The sequence below is a fragment of the Phalangium opilio genome, unplaced genomic scaffold (genome assembly GCF_054372755.1).
Source record: "Phalangium opilio isolate 3A_F unplaced genomic scaffold, DU_Popi_V2 ptg000200l_1, whole genome shotgun sequence".
Classification (NCBI taxonomy): Eukaryota; Metazoa; Arthropoda; class Arachnida; order Opiliones; family Phalangiidae; genus Phalangium; species Phalangium opilio.
This window is the reverse complement of record NW_028324213.1, coordinates 2,625,127-2,641,667: the sequence shown is the minus strand read 5'-3', so window position 1 is coordinate 2,641,667 and position 16,541 is coordinate 2,625,127. Positions and strand designations below refer to the sequence as shown.

The following is a 16,541-nucleotide window of genomic DNA, read 5'->3' as shown; positions in this document are numbered from 1 at the left end:
AATTGTTTTGGCAACTACCTTCTTTTCCCGGCAAATTACACTTAAGTTGCGTAAAGTATTTTAACTAATATTTTCATGGCTTTCGTCGCCCATATCGGCAGAGTTTATCGGAAGGATTTCCTTCGTTGGTGTTAAGCGGATTATACAGTTCCCCGGCCAATTTTAAAAAAGTTCTGGTTGGGTCTTATGATTTGGTCCTACACATCTTCGTGAAAATATTTCGCCAAATGTGATGGCAAATAATTTTTATTTCTAATGGACAAACAACAAAATTAGTAAACATTATTATATAAGGTCGTGAGCGATATCTATCAACTGTAAAGTTTTAAAATAACCTTGTTCCTGGATCCATTGAAGCCTTTGTTGCTCTCTACGAGGACTCAATGCTATTAGTATGAATTTTTGTTCCATCGAAAATATCAAAAATCGCACCGAATGGTTAACCTTCATGTGTTTATAACCTACAGTTTCGAGGCAATCATGCGCTTTCCAAAAATCAGAAACAATAGTGGTTCCGAGTAAAATCCAATCCGTTATAATATCCAAAAGAGTTTTAGCATCCCTTTTCTCTACAGAGACCGTAAAAACCTGACCAGGTCCTTCTTCGTATCCACCAAATACCTTAAAATTTCTAAAATATGTAACCTAACAAAACCTAATCTAACCTAAAGGGAATGACATACCCACTGGCCGTTGACTTCATGTCTGCGATGGTACGTTCGTATGCCAAACTCACCAATTTACACTAAAATGCCTTCTCCTATTTTCTCTTTCTTAAGAAAAATAAAATCGTAAACAACTTCTCTACATAGTTATGACAAATCAATCATATTTCTAGACGATCTAATGCCAACTTGTTTCTCTGAAAATGTAACCCTTAAAATACGACCAAACCTATTATAACCTAAACTAACGTAAACCAAACCTTACCGAACCTAACGTCAACCAAAGTAAACCTAGCCTAAAACAAACCTACCTATAATATGAATTGCCTCATTATAAGATTAGCGAAGCCTAAGAATTGATATAGTGTCAAATGAGAACCAGCCAAAAATGTGCCTTTTTCCTATATAAATTTCAGTGCGACATCTTGTCGCTGGTTTGTTTTTGGATACATTATTACCGCAAGTTTAAACATAGCCATCTGTAAAAGCACTGTTCGTATCGATAAATTAAATAAAGGCTAAAATGATGTTATCATGAATGGTGTATTAACCTTGTTGATCTTTGCTTTAACTTGTGGGCATTGCAACTTAAAATGTGGTTCCTCTAGAATATGCCCCATGATTAGAGTTTCAGTCAGGAAACTCACTTCGCGTTATCTCGTAGATTTAAATCAAATTTAATGGCTCAGTATTTTCTATCGCTATTTGGATAAGGCACGTATTAAGCGGGAAGACAACGCGGATTGACATTCCCAATACACTGATTACCCTACACGAACACACTTAATACTAATGAAAAAGTGCCTCTGCTGATAAGGGTAAAGTATAAAAATATGTATTTTAATTAGTTCCATAAAAAATCCCAATGAAGAATTGCCTCTGCTGATAAGGGAGAATAAATTATAAAAAACATAGAAAATATTGAGTAAAGTTAGTTTCCAAGACTTAAATCTAATTAATCATCATATAATTAACCTTCAAGAAATAATATTTATTGATAAAAACTGTATTTAAAATGCGCGAGCTAAAGTAAAGTTTAACCCTCTACGGACCAATGAGTGACGCTAATCCAAGAAGGCGCAGACAAGCCTGCAGCCGCCGTATTCTGCAGGCTTAAGGACCGTTCAGACGACACTATTTTTCTCGCTACGCTCGCTCATAAGATTTTCTGGCTTCACCAGCCTCTAGAAAATGCACTGTTCACACGGCCCAAATTTTCTCACTGTTGATCTTGGGAAAGCGAGAAAAAAGTTGAAAAATTTCAACTTTTTTTCTCTCTTTGCTCGGCACAGCCAATAGGGGCTTCCGAAAATGACGTCACTCTTTGTTGTGTAGTGTGCTTCTGTTAAAAGTTTTCAGATAGTTGGGATCGTGGGTTGTTAACTTGTTATAGGCTTTAAAATGAATGATTCTGAAAACAAACGTGAGATTTATGAGGAAAACCTGATAAATTTAGTACAAATTTATGAGGACATGGAAAGTGTATAAAAATCCAAAACGACGAGAACAAGCCTAGAAGGAAATTGGCAAATTGTTGAATGTATCAGGTAAACTACATGATTTTGATACATTTCTGCAATAAAACCTTTTTCCACTGTAAAATTGGTCGCCCTGTCTGCTCTATAGTTGATATTGTAAGAACAAAATAGAAGAGTCTGAAAGAGAAATATGTACGAGAAAAAAATACATGGTTAATCTAAATAGAAGTGGTGCGGGTGTTTCATCGAAAACTCTTTGGGAGTATATGGATGAAATGAAGTTTATAAATGATAATATAGACGATAGAATGTAAGCTCAAACATAAGTTAACCAATTCTATATTTTTAAAATATAAAATTTCTAAGGACGACGAGCAATATGCCTATGCATTTTTCAACGGATAAAAAAAAGCCCATGATTCAAAACCCACTTCAAACGTAGATGACAAAGATTTTGTCAAAGAAATCTATGAAGATGATTTATTGGAAGGGTTAAAAAGGAACAATGAAGAGCACAGTGGAAGAGTGGAGAAGCAATCAGTGTTATCTGAGCCTAAAACGAGCTCAATCTCCAATGTGCAAGCTGGACAATCTAAGGAACCTCATGTATTAATTAAAGCATCGCTTAAAAGAAAGAGAAACTCGGACTCTGAAACCAACAACTTATCGAGATACTGAAAGAAAATAACAAATTAACGCTTCAGAAGATGATTTACGAGATTCTTACAAGCTGTTTTTGTTGAGTCTGTATGAGGATTTAAAATTTCTACCCAGTGAATGTAAAAAAGATTAAAATCCAATTTTTTTCCATTTTGGTAGAATACCATGAGTTGGGAAATACCAGTGAAGACTTTTAAACGTAAAAAAATGTCCAAATTTATCCTAAGCTATATTTTAGTTATTTAAATAAATTTCACTTTACAGTACGTTAAATTATTTATTTATTTGAATTTTGAATATGTTTCAACTTTTTCTTAAGTTGAAAAATATTTTTAATTTTGAAGTATGTTCAATTTTGAAAATATTTTCAACAATATTTCAGGTATTTGTAAAAAAATAAAGTACTAAATCGCATTACTTTAAAAGAGTTACACATTACGTTTTCCATGTAATAACAGAATTTGAAGGGCGGATAATATAGCCAGAAAACCATATTAAGAAATATCAAAATGTTAAAATAAAAGTCTCCAAAAATTTTTGGAGCTTGATGTTAAGCTAGACTCCCACAAGACGGAAAAATCTGGCAGAAAGGGGCTCGACCGCAAAATCTTTAGGCCGAGCCCCACGGAATTACCGTTCGGCCGGGCGTAAGTTGCGTTCTATTTTTTCGGTCGTGTTCGGCGTTATGCCGGTGTTTCAGCCAATGAAATTATCATACTGACTACGTCATAAATTTCAAGAGCGCACCCATATGCGAGATAAATTGATATAGCCGCCATTTTTATGTGGTTGACCAAGGCTTATCGGAAACATGCCACCAAGAATAAAAAAATTAGACTAATGGAAATAAAAAGAGATTAGATGTTAATAGGAAAGAATTTAGTGAGGAGGCTAGAAAATATCCCTTCTTGTACGATCGAAGCGACAAGGGGACAAAGATATCAATTCAGAGTGCGAAAGAGATGTTGTGGAAACGACTCAAATCTGTCACGTGACCCAAAAATGTCTCCCGCAAAACTAAAAATTCAGTCGTAGTGTGAACGGTCTACCGCTGGACGCCGGCGTAAGTTAAAATTTCTACCGTCGGCTGCGTGATTTCCGCCGGGTTTTTTCGGTCGAGTGGGAATCTAGCTTAAGAGTAGATCGGGAACCAAGCGACGAGAAAAATAAGCCCGACTTTTTAGTCGAGAAAATTAGCGTCAGGTTCTTACTAATGACAATTTATACGTGAAACGAACGCAACTCCCCATAGTCTTGGCATACGCCATTACGATACACAAAAGGCAGGGAATGAGTTTAATAAGCGCGATTATGGATTTGGGATCAAATTTATTTGGAACCGGCATGGCAACGTTGCTTTATCGCGAGTGACTTCCTTTCCCGGTCTCCATCTCTTGCAATTAGACCCAAATAAAATTATGGCAGATGGACGAGCCAATGCGGAGTATAACAGGCTGCGTCAAAAACACAGACCTGATCTACCGCTTATAGAAATAGTGGGGTCGGAAGGAAAGAGAGGTACAAAAAGGCCAACGTCGAAGAGTATTTTAGAAGGTGAAGGAGAGCGATCTGATGAAACGGCAAAAGAAAGACCAAATAAAAAGATTAGACTAGGTCTTCAAAGTGTAGACATTTTTCCCTTGAAAGGATTTGAAAATGGAGATGGAGTAACGTGCTACGCAAATAGCGTTTTGCAATTGCTCTTACTGATTCCGGAATTAAGAAACATGGTTAAAGGGCATAAAAGATCATTGAGCGATAAGCCTATTTTGACTTGCCGTCGTAACACTATTGAGCATGTTGAAAATTCAAATTCGAGTTCTGGCGACGATGGTTTCAATTTGCGAACGGCTGTTGGTCTGCCTTTTACCCACAAACAACAACAAGATGCTAGTGAATTCTTATGGGTTCTTTTGCCAAAACTATGCGAAGAAATGGAAACTTGTGACTCTAACGCTCTTCAAGAACTATTATGGACAAAGTCGCAAAACGTTACCAAATGCTCGAGCTGTCACCTTGAAAAAAGTTCTGGAAACATTGTCCAAAGCTGCATCTTCACTCTTCCTTTGCCAAACCTCGCTAAAATTGATTGGAAATTATTAGTCGAAAGGATGAGACCAACAATGATGGCATGCGGAACTTGTAAACACAGAGAAATTAATGAACGTGATGTATTGATTTCTGCCAATAAGTACGTATTTCTGTGGTTTCCAAGAGATAATGTAGTAAATGGTCACCCTATTAAGATTTTAACCAAAATATCGGGATTCGAAAATCAGAAAGTGGTTTTAAACCAAAGCGTTTACAAAACTAGGGGCGTGATCATTCATAAAGGTTCGTCTTTAAACCAAGGTCACTATCTGAATTTTATTCGAAAAGATAACCGCTGGTACGAGGTTAATGATACAACAATCACCAAGCGTGACAGATTCGTCAGTAACTTGACTGATGTCTCAATCATCCTTCTGGAGAAAGTCTCTCCTTTTTAAAGAGAACCCAGCCAAACTAGCGTTGTTAAGGGTGATCACTAAAAAATGGTATATTAAGGAAACATAGGAAATTTTCCCTTGAAATAAACGGAGATATTGGTGTAAAACGTAACCGGCAAAAAAATTAAACAGCAGTGAAAAACACTAGGAAGAAATTGTCTGTAAAAAAATAGGAAGAAATTGTGGGTAAAAAATCAGGAAGAAATTGTAGGGGGAAAATATAGGAGGAAATTGTAGGGGAAAAAAACTAGGAAGAAATTGATGAAAAATAAGCGAAAAGTACAGAAATAAATTATCAATCAAAATCTCATTTCAAATGAAAAGTAGAAACTATATTATAATTTCATGGTTTGAGAGTTCTTCGAAACTAATAAAAATCAAATGACAGAACTTTACGATTAAGAGTTAAATTCCAGCGATTTTGAAATTCTTCCAATTTATAGGAAATAGTTATAGTTATTTAGAAATTATCCACAAACCCCCAAGAAAGTAATTCCCTGGCGTCTATTGCTATATATTCCCCGCAAACGAAGAACTCTCTCATTTTTAAATTTCGCAAAACCACCAGCGGCAATTAAATCTAACAACATTCCATTCTATAATGCTGCCAAACAAAGCAAGAGGATCTACCTCAAAATTAAGCCGCATCACTTGCGATCTCTCGTTATCCCTGATTCCATCAATTTTGTTCTACTGAAATATCCTCTAGTATTCCGGGGAAAAAAGGGTGGGGGCCGGTGTATTTTTCCTTTGCCTGTGATGCAACGTGGATCACACGTGTTCAGGGCCATACTTCCTCATATCCGTTAAAAAGAAAATCTTCGAAGCAAGCGCCTATACGACCCTCTTTCTCTTTAACCGCTTCTCCTTTTCCCCTCTCTTAAAGCTTTTTGGACGGTTTAAAATATATAGACATCCTCTAGCTCTTCTACTCATGACGCATTTCCTCAAAAATTCTCAATGATAAATGTATAGAGAGTATAAAACAAATAAACATTTATATCCAACGTTTCAAATACTGTCATTTTTTAACTTACTTCATAAATAAGTACAACATAATATGCACATCGGAATCAACATAATATGCTCATCTGAATCTATGTTTTTAGAAATAAATTAAATGTAATTAACGATACTCAAGTACTTCCTTAAAAATTCTCAATGATAAATGTAATGGGTTAAAGGAATAAAGTCAATGCTTCATAGAAACGTAAAATAATTAGTATTCAGGATTTTAGTTAACTTCGACAAGACTACCTTAAATTGAACCTTTTCCTGTAACACTCCTTCAACATATCGTATAATTGAATGCCGGAATCCATAACATCCGTGTCCTAGAACAGAATAATACTTCAGTCACTAATGGAAATGTGACTGTCGATAAAAAAACGTGTTAAGTAAAAATAATAATTTAGCAAATACCTCTATGAACCCAAACCTGTGTGAAGGCTGTTTGCAACTATCCAAAAAAATTATTTCATGAGAATGAGAAATTAATCAGCAAGTGGGGAATTTTTCGTTAATAGAGTTAGTGAACAATTATATTAAATGTTAAATCCTTTAAAAATTACTGGCTACCATTTTCTAAGATGGCCACGGAATTCCGGATTGAAAAAATATTTTTTAATGAGTGTTGGAACTCTGCACACTGAAATGTGCATTTTGAGATTATAATAGAGTTAACGTTCTTACTTTAATTATTCCCATCATGTTGACTGATTTCTGGATTATAATTCAAGCGTGGAATTTCTTCAATGCTGTTTAACATGGGAGACAAAAATTTGGTTATATTTTGTGTTTTACATTACACCATAAACCAGGAGACGCGCTAACAGCCTGGCACCGTCTAACAGTGTTTAAAGGCTTCGAGTCAACTTATTTTCTCAAAGTTGATATTTAATCTCCGCCACTTATTGAACATTATATTTTGTGCGTTCGTATTGCAATTGGGACGTGGTGTACCGCATTGCGGGTAAGGACGTTAATCTAGCTTAAACGTTCTTATTCCACCAGATTATAGTTCCTGCGTGCTTCTGGTAAAAATATCTTTATGTTTGGCATTGCAGGCGAAATAGTCATTCGTGAGTTAAAGGTAGCGTCGGCGACGTTTATTTCCGATCTAGAACGCTAGAAGGCGCTCGCGTTGGGGCTGTGGCCTAAAATTTGAAAAAAGGATCATACCCTACGAGTGGATGAATCGCGTCACGTGGGTTACAAAGACTCTATTTGCCCCTCAATATAAATGAAGCTCGCCTTGAGCGCAAAACCTTGCAGTCCATTTTGCACCCCTTTTCCTCATTCTTTCGTGACAGCGAGGAGCGGTTTTTACTTTTTCGCACCTGGGAACTTCTTTTATTCTTAGAATTTTTCTTTTTTTTTGTACTATGCTGTTATAGTCATAGGCGAGGGGAAATTCGCGGAATTGAGAAATCATTCGACTTGGTTTGGTTGGGGGCTCTGGGCCGGGCGCGTTTAGCGATCGGTTAGGTATCTTTCTTAGGGACGGGATTTCAGAAAGACGGTTAGTAAGAAACGAATTGAGCTTTCTTCATATCGCATGAAGTCAATTGTGTTCGGAACTGTTTTATATGAAGATGATAGGTAACTATTTAAAAAGCATCAAAACTATATCCATGCCTGGTTTTAATTCATGCTTTGTTTTATCAGGATAATTATTTTAGTGGTGTTTGGTAATGAACATCAAAAATAAAATGAGGTAAAAATCGAATGTTAAGTTTGACCAATCTAAAAGATTAGTGACTAAACATTTTGTGACTTTTATATAGTACGTATACACCAGGACGTTACTGACAATTTAACAGGACGTGTGAATAATGTTTGAAATTATTGGGGTGGGAGAAGTTGCTCCCTCTCTCAGCTTTATCTTCAGTGCCATGTTTTGATTGTGAGGCATTCTACGTTAGCCAAGATGGTCAAACTGAACTGCTAGCCTTTCTCCCTGCAGCCTCTTGGCTTAGTAGCACTGGGAGAACCAAAATGAAATTGAACTGGGTTATTGGACGCTTGGCAAAATTTAAATGGACGGTCGCGATATTTTAAATGGACACTCGCGATATTTTAAATGGACGCTCGCGATATTTTAAATGGACGCTCGCGATATTTTAAATGGACGCTCGCGATATTTTAAATGGACGCTCGCGATATTTTAAATGGACGCTCGCGATATTTTAAATGGACGCTCGCGATATTTTAAATGGACGCTCGCGATATTTTAAATGGACGCTCGCGATATTTTAAATGGATATCGCGATATTTTAAGTGGACTGTCGCAATAGTTAGAATATTTTTTCAAACTTCGTATTTATAAAAACTTTTTGAGGATACAGTGTATAGACTAATGGTGGTAGAGAGGGGTGAAAACCGTGTATCCCTCCCTCTGGGCGCGCTTTTGTAAGAGAGGATACTATACGCGCCCAGTAGTGGCATGACACTGAGCTAAGAGATAGGAGGTATGCCGTTTGCATAGGTAGTACTGCCATTACCCTATATCGGGCCTGACTTCAGTCTTACAACATCAGAACCAGTTTGTGTACCTGTACATGTATATAGACAAGCCTTTAGCAACCAGGGTTTTCTATACAATGTTGTGATTCTTTCTCGTATAACCGTGTCTAATCATAGAGCTGTTAAACTGGCAGCTTCAAGAGGTAAAGGGTGTGGCGTTTCAAACTATTGTATCTATAAATCGCGACAGGTTTGGGAGAGAATAGGTAGGCTAAAGACATTTTCTACGATTTAGGAAAGGAGAAAAAACTTATGCGTCATGCACTGCACAGCCTTAGACCATTGTTGGGTATTGTACAACCTTAGCACATTGCAAAATAATTTTGGTCTTTGTTAGCAACATCGAATGATAGATAATACCAGGTGGTAATTAGCAAAGGAGATGTATGTATTCATCCTTATTGGCATTAAGGGGTAGTATGGACTGGTACTTGCTTCGTTACTTTGAGTGGGTTAAGGGTGTGATGGTGTTGGAAAATTTTTGTGCCGGCTCGCTAAAAGCAAGGAGGATGAATAAGAGAGAAGACTCGTTTTGGAAATGTGGAAATAAAAACATGCATCGGCGCGTAAGCCGTTGGTAAAGGCGCACGTCACGTGATCGTTCTTGCAAACGAGGAATATTCAAAATTATAAACAAGCTGATGAGGCTAGAAAAAGGGAGCTTGAACGCATGGGCGAGAACGTACGCTCTCTTGCCGTGAGGGGGTAGTGGTAATCATGGTAACTGGGGAACGCCACAGTGTAATTTTATGAACTGCGGACTACGTGCATTTTGTCTGACTCTGAACCTCCTCTCTTATAAATCAGCCTTACTACCTACCGTATAGACCATTTCGGAAATTAAATACGGTACCATTGCGGTATCCTCCTTGGCGCCAAGAAACCCCGCTAGATTCAGTGCGAGTTGGCTAGCCTCCCGCGAGCAGTAAACTCGGGCTTATTCTGGCGTCTCTTGTTGGCGCGAGGGAGAATACCCCAATGGCCGCCTCGCCCTTGTGGGTTGGTTACTCAGTATTTATACTCCGAAATTTTCTATAGTTAGTAGGTAAAGGGGGTCTGTAAACCAGAAATGTGATTTTATTTTTGTTTGGGTTCTACGAATTCCCTCCAGATCCATGAATGTATACCATTTCTCAGTCTTGGCGGATGGTGTTAATTTCGGGAGGGTAACTGAGGTTTTCCTACCCTTTTCTTAGTATCAACTCTGCTTTAAAGTGAAATTCCGGGTGGCTAGTGCTTCCCAAACACACCCATAATATCGGCCGGTTCTGACATTTCTACCTTGAATACAAGTTCATTCGTTCATTATTTTAAAAGGAGATAAAAGAAATGTTTAGGTGCATTGGAATGTGGTCACCGAAGAAATGGAGATAGAATTCAGTCTCGTCGAGGGGCTACTCACTATTATGGTTACTGCTGTGATTATAACATTATTTAATCGCCGCGTGTACCCAGAACAACTCGCATGGCAAAGGTAATTGTAAAGCGATTAACGAGTCATTTCATTTCAGAAAGAAGTATGTTCGAAACACTTCGCAATTATCACACGATATAAGGAATTAGATCGGGATAACCAAATCATTTCACGTCAGGTGCTCACAGGATATAAAGAAGGATCACGTCCCTTTCGTTTGAAGAACGTACAAACCAATGTACATTTTCAGTTTTTCCAAGAAATAAATAAAAATGCTCATCATATACTCTTGTTCAACCTCACTTGACAGTATTGTAAAAGTTGAGGAGCATTAGCCAATATATAATGGCAAGTACGGTTTCTCAAGTGTGGATAAACAGGAGTATAGATATTTGTCTCCATTGTTTCATTTTAAGTTAAAAATACCGAATCGAAAAAAATAGTGAATCTTTATAAAAGACCTTTCTATTCAAAGCTACTAGCCTTTAGCACATAGAGAGTGAGAAAATGGATTGAAAGGCGTGTGTGTGGCATTGGGAAAAGGGAATAAAGGAATCACCTATAGGTGATTGGTTGTCAAACTATTCAGGTGGTCGAAGCTACCCTGCCCTTATTTGAAAAAAAGGGGGGGGAGGTACCTCCTCCTTACAGAGAAAAAACTTAATAGTATTGCAATGTTAGGGGGTTTCAGTTCAAACCTTTGCCCTCTTAAAACTCCGAACCCCTTCTTGGTACCGCAGCACCTCCCTGCCTTTGGCTACGTTACGCTCTATGAGAAATTAACATGGAGTGCCACTACTCTATATAGGGGCAAAAAGAAAACCCAGTCTGGCGTTTTTCGTCCCCATTCTTAAGCTATCCCTACCATCAACGGTCACGTGGCGCGAGCATCATCCATGGGGAGGGGGGTTTGGCGAACCTAAAGGAAGCGTGGCTTCGTCGTTGGTGCGATAACGGATGGGAGAAAGGGGGGAGTAGAAAATTCGTTAGAAATAAACTGAGTTGCAAGCTTTTTCGCCTAGGCGGCAGCACATTTTCTCGGCGTTTGAAGCTACACAGGAAAGTTTCACTAAAGGGGCGCAAACCGAGCAGAGTTCCCCTTTAAACCGTTAATTAAATCGACCCGACTTTTAAAGCGGCTCTTAAAACATTCTTTCAAAGTTCGTGTTAAATAAACTTAACTTTCAAAAGATTATAGCTCTGGCATTTTTAACTTTACTTACCTCTTTTTCCTCCCTAAATCAATCGACCCGACTTCGTGCCGAGGCGAATGTGAAAAGGTTAAACCTACGGCATTTCTCAGTAATTTTAGACTTCTAAAATAAAACTCTAATTAACCAAACTTCAAGAAAAAAGATTATTTTCAATTTATGCAAAATCGTATGTGGATTAAATTTATTGCTTTTCGTATTTCTTCAGGGACTATTCAATAGTACGAAAATGTTGATTGATTGAAGCTTTGGCAATTCTCATTGAATTTGATCGCACCAGAAGTAAATAGCGTGAAGTACATATGAAAGAGGGTTTCGCGAAGCGTCTAGTTCTGGTTTTTTCCCGCCTTCCAAGAATCTAGTATATGGTAAGAACTCGCGGATAAATACATCTCCCCGAAACAGTTTACATTTCGTCTGACCAGCCTGAATGGTTTAAGTTAGAGATAGGTACTTCATCTATTTACTTCTTTAATCCAAGGCTTTATGTTCAATTCTTGCTTAATGCGAGATAGCTTGTAATATCTCGTTGGACTTCTCCAATTTCGACAAAATGTAAAATTCTTCAACCCCAAATTTTATTTCCAGTTTAAAGCTAAAGTATGTGTTTTTTTTAGGTTTAAGAAAAAGTACATCTACTTCATTTTGATTTAAGCAAAAGTACACGTATTTTACTTAGATTTAAGCAAAATTACGTCTATTTTCTTAAGATTTAAGATAAAGAACGTGTACTTTCTTGAGATATTAGAAAAAGAACATCTACCTTATATAGATTTAAGCAGAAATATTTGTTTTGAAATTTATATTTTGTTTTAAGCAGAAGTATTTTTATTCAGAAATCATTTTTACAGAAAAATACATTTTCCGCTATATTTAGTTTTAAGCTTAAACGTTAATACTAAAATATTCTTCTAATTTTCTAAAGCATTATCTTTTATCTATATTCACAACAAACTGACTGTAAATACAGTGTTTTTTTAAATCGACAGTGGGTTTAAATACTGACGTATTAGGGATTCCCAACTAGTTCTAAAAAAAGCATGCCATACGCCCGAGATTGTGAGACAGCTATATATCGAGGCGGAAGGAGCTAGATCACGTGCGGAAAATTAACTGTAACTCTAGGGTGAAAACTGAGTGGTTCAGTTGAAATTTCACCCATGCGCAAAGAGAGATAGAATACTACGTTTTCTCTCACTAGCATAATTTAGGGGGGGGGGCTACAAGTCATATTTCTTTATCTGCTGAACGGGCGTCTAAGAGAAATCCCTTGTTTATTAAACGTTAGTATTCATATATTTTCATGATAATATTTTATGACCGTTAACTCGATGTACACGTCGTCTCGAGACCTTTGCTGCGGTTCTCGACTTCTTCAAATCCAGCAGAAGGGATAAAACATATTCCAATATTAATGCCAATACCGCAATGATCTTTCCCACGTAGAACAGAGAAAGAAGGCTTTCGACTTCCTTCACGGATATTGTTGAAAAATCGTCCTCTGGCTGTTTCCATTTCATGAGATCGATTGAGTATCGCGCTTTGTAGAAGTATGGGAATCCTAGATCGTTTTCTGAGATTAATTCAATCCTGAAACAAAGATCACGTGTTAGAAGCGACACAAACGACGTTGTTACGTTTGTCTTACAAAAGGTTGGCTTTCTCCATGAACTCTGATTGCGAGAAGTTTTATTAAACGGCAAAAGCCAAAAGCGCATTTTCTATGGACGGCGAAAAGTAGTATTTGTTCGCAAATTGTATTTTATTTTCCATTTTTTGATTTTCAAGCGGAATAAGTTGCATTATCAGTGTCCCAACGACCATGAACTTCCTGCTGTCACCGATTTTTTTCGCGACGTTGACGAACTGGTCACCGAAAACCCCGTCTTCAGTTGGGAGTATTGAAGTGTGGGGGATTGGCACTTTGACCTAGTTACGATATTTATTGCTCTACTTATTTAAATCATCCAATTATTATAAAATGAATCAATATGGAAGAATAATTGTTCCAGAATAGATAAAAATGTTCGGATCAACTCAGCACTAACAACTCGGCGCTGGTGTCATCTAATATTTCTCTAAAATGTTTCACTCACTTGAAAAGCGAAGAGCGAAGAGCGTAGCTATCGAATCTGCACTTACCATTCAGCGAAAAGAAGTTAATTCCTCACTATTATCCCAGAACCAGACGTGGTGAAAACCTTGTTTGACGAGTTGGTCGACGGTGTCCACAGTATCGTATTCCTTCTCGGTGAAATCCGACTTCAGGTTTCCTGAGATGTCGAAGAAAATGAAAGTGGTCGCGATCAACCAGGACACAGTCGCTACGCGCCACGTGTTCGCTTTCTCCACACGGATATACGCTGTGACCACAAATACCAGTCAGTTTTCAAATATGGATTTATAACACCATTTAAATTGAAAGCGCTTACGCTCGTAGAAAAAATTAGGAAATTCTTCCACATCATTTCGACGAAAATATGGACGAATGTTCGGCCATTTCGATTTTTGGGCGTGGCCAAAGCCAAGAGCATCGACACCGCCAAAAGGCTCGCCAGCCAAAATATCGAGAACTACGGTTAAGGTCGAAAGAAATTGTTATTATATTCCTTGGAACGTATGGAGAAGGTTCACGTTACTTGTCCTTCCATGTTGAGGAAAGACATGGATGGCGTCTTGGTCATTTTCGGGATTGAAGAGATGATGAATGTCGACGCGGAGTCATAAACGCTCGTCATTCGACATTTCATCTCAGATGTAAAGAAACTATCGACTTTTGCCGGAAAATATAGCACGTCCATTGTCTGTCAAAAGGATTTTTTATAAAATTATGCAATTTAAGTATAATTACCAAGTCTGTTCTAGTATCGCTATTTTTCTATTGTGTTCTACTGATTTGGCGCAGAGAATTCTTAAGAGCGATTCTTATTTAGATTCGCTGCGCCTTATCTTAGGGATCCCGAAAAACCGCTTGTGAAATTTTTAATTTTACTTTTGGTAAGTCACTCTGGTTTCGAATAGCTTTAATTTCATCCAAAAGTACGGGCACAAAACCAAGGCTTAAATATAGAAAAGGTCGAAGCTGGTTTCATAGTCTTAAATGGTTTTCTTGCTTGAGAAGGGATAAAAGAATCGATTGAATGGTGTATTTTTGCACTTACTTTTCTGCGAAAAGAAGTTAATTCGTCAGTGGTATCCCAGAACCAGACATTTTTGAAACCCTTCTTCACGAGTTGGTCTACGGTGTCCACAATATCATAGACCTTCTCAGTGAAATCAGACTTCAGGTTGCCTGATATTTCGAAGAAAATGAAAGTTGTCGCGATCAACCAGGACATGGCCGCCACACTCAAAGTGATTGCCTTTTCGACTCGGTTGTACGCTGTGACCAGAAATACGAGCCGCATTTCTAGTATGGATTTATCACACCGTTGAATGACGAAATAGCTTACGTTCGTAGAAAAAATTAGGAAATTCTTCCACATCATTTCGACGAAAGTAAAGACGAACGTTCGGCCATCTGGAGTTTTGGGTGTGGCCAAAGCCAAGAGTATCGAAACTGCAAATAGACTCACCATCCAAAATATCGAGAACTACGGTTAGTGTTGAAAGAAATTGTTATTATATTCCTTCGGAACATATGGATAGGTTTCACATTACTTGTCCATCCATGTTGAGGGAAGACAAAGATGGTATCTTGGTCATTTTCGGGACTGAAGTGATAATGAAAGTAGACACTGAATCATAAATGCTCGTCATTCGACATTTCATATCAGATTTAAAGAAATTATCGAGTTGTATAGGAAAAACAGAATGTCCATTGTCTACCAAAAGAATACGGCTGAAATTGAAGCAAAAAATGTAAAAATATAATCAGAAGTAAATAGGGGTCTGTTCGATCTGTTTTTTCTATAGTGCCCTATAGTTTGGACGCAGCGACTTCTTAAGATCAAATGTCATTTAGGTTCGCGGTGCCTTATCTGAGGGATCCCGAAAAAACTACTTGTGAAATGTTTATTATTACCTGTGGTATGTCTTTCTCGTTTCAATTACTGTCAATTTCGTCCGCAGGTACGGGCACAAAACCAACACTTGAAAATGAGGCATAAATTTTATTTGGACAACGTGTTTAAAAGAAGTGTGATAGAATTCTACCTAATGTTGAACATTTTACTGAAAAACTCCGATATGGAAGCGCAGAGATTTTTGGCGATGCCAAAACCCTGCGTTTCCTATGTGAAAAAAAAAGTTCATTTAGACAATAGAAATTGGCCAATGAAACTTTCTTGAATAATATACGTTTTTCGATGTAGAAAGATACATTTGAGAGTTTTGCTGGGAAAATATTCTTACCTCGATTACTCCCATTCGAATATCAACCATGTTGAATGATTTTTAATTCAGACTATTGAAGACGGCGTGGCACAGAAGTGATAAATTTGCCTTTCACTATTAAGCCGACCGAAAAAACTAGGAGGCGATTTTTGCGACTCGGTGTTTCTGGCCGAATTCGGTGTACTAGCAGAAAGTATTAGCAAATCAAGAACGCTCGAGTAAAAAAGTCAGATTACCGATTTTCTTATTTAACATGTTACTTTGGGCGTGAACTTATTTGCCGAGTTGCGGACAAAATAAACTGCTGCCTTCCTTTTTATTTAAATATAACGGCGGCAACGGAAAAATAGTGAGTTAAGTTAAATCGATCCCAAAATTGGTGCGAAATCGGCAGGTGTAATACCTTTTACATTTTTCACGCTATAATGATTTCACTAGATGAAACAGTTTTACGGTACTCAAAATGTCCCGACGCCATGCCGAAATTTATGCAAAAACCTGCAAATCTGTCGTTTGATATAACACTTTTAAACCAATTTCCTTTTATTTTCTTTTTGAGTAAAGCGTAATCATACAACTGCAAGGAACGAACATTCTATGTTATTATTGAGAGTCTGGTGTACCAGATTCTCAAAGGTGGACTTTGACGGTATCGAGGTGTAACATCGCGTTGGATTTCTTTCAAATTTCGATGTGTATAATTATTATCGAGCCAAAACCCAAATTTTATTTCCAATATAGAAGAGTCATTACAAAAATCTATA

General features: G+C 37.5%; 1 long non-coding RNA gene across 1 annotated transcript; it reads left to right on the top strand.

The window, feature by feature from the left end:
* The first annotated feature begins 7,757 nt into the window (after window positions 1-7,757).
* Window positions 7,758-8,198, top strand: LOC149622099 (uncharacterized). The gene is made up of 3 exons (XR_016375005.1): window positions 7,758-7,893; window positions 7,960-8,008; window positions 8,079-8,198. It is a non-coding gene; the product is annotated as an uncharacterized LOC149622099 (long non-coding RNA).
* Window positions 8,199-16,541: the final 8,343 nt, after the last annotated feature.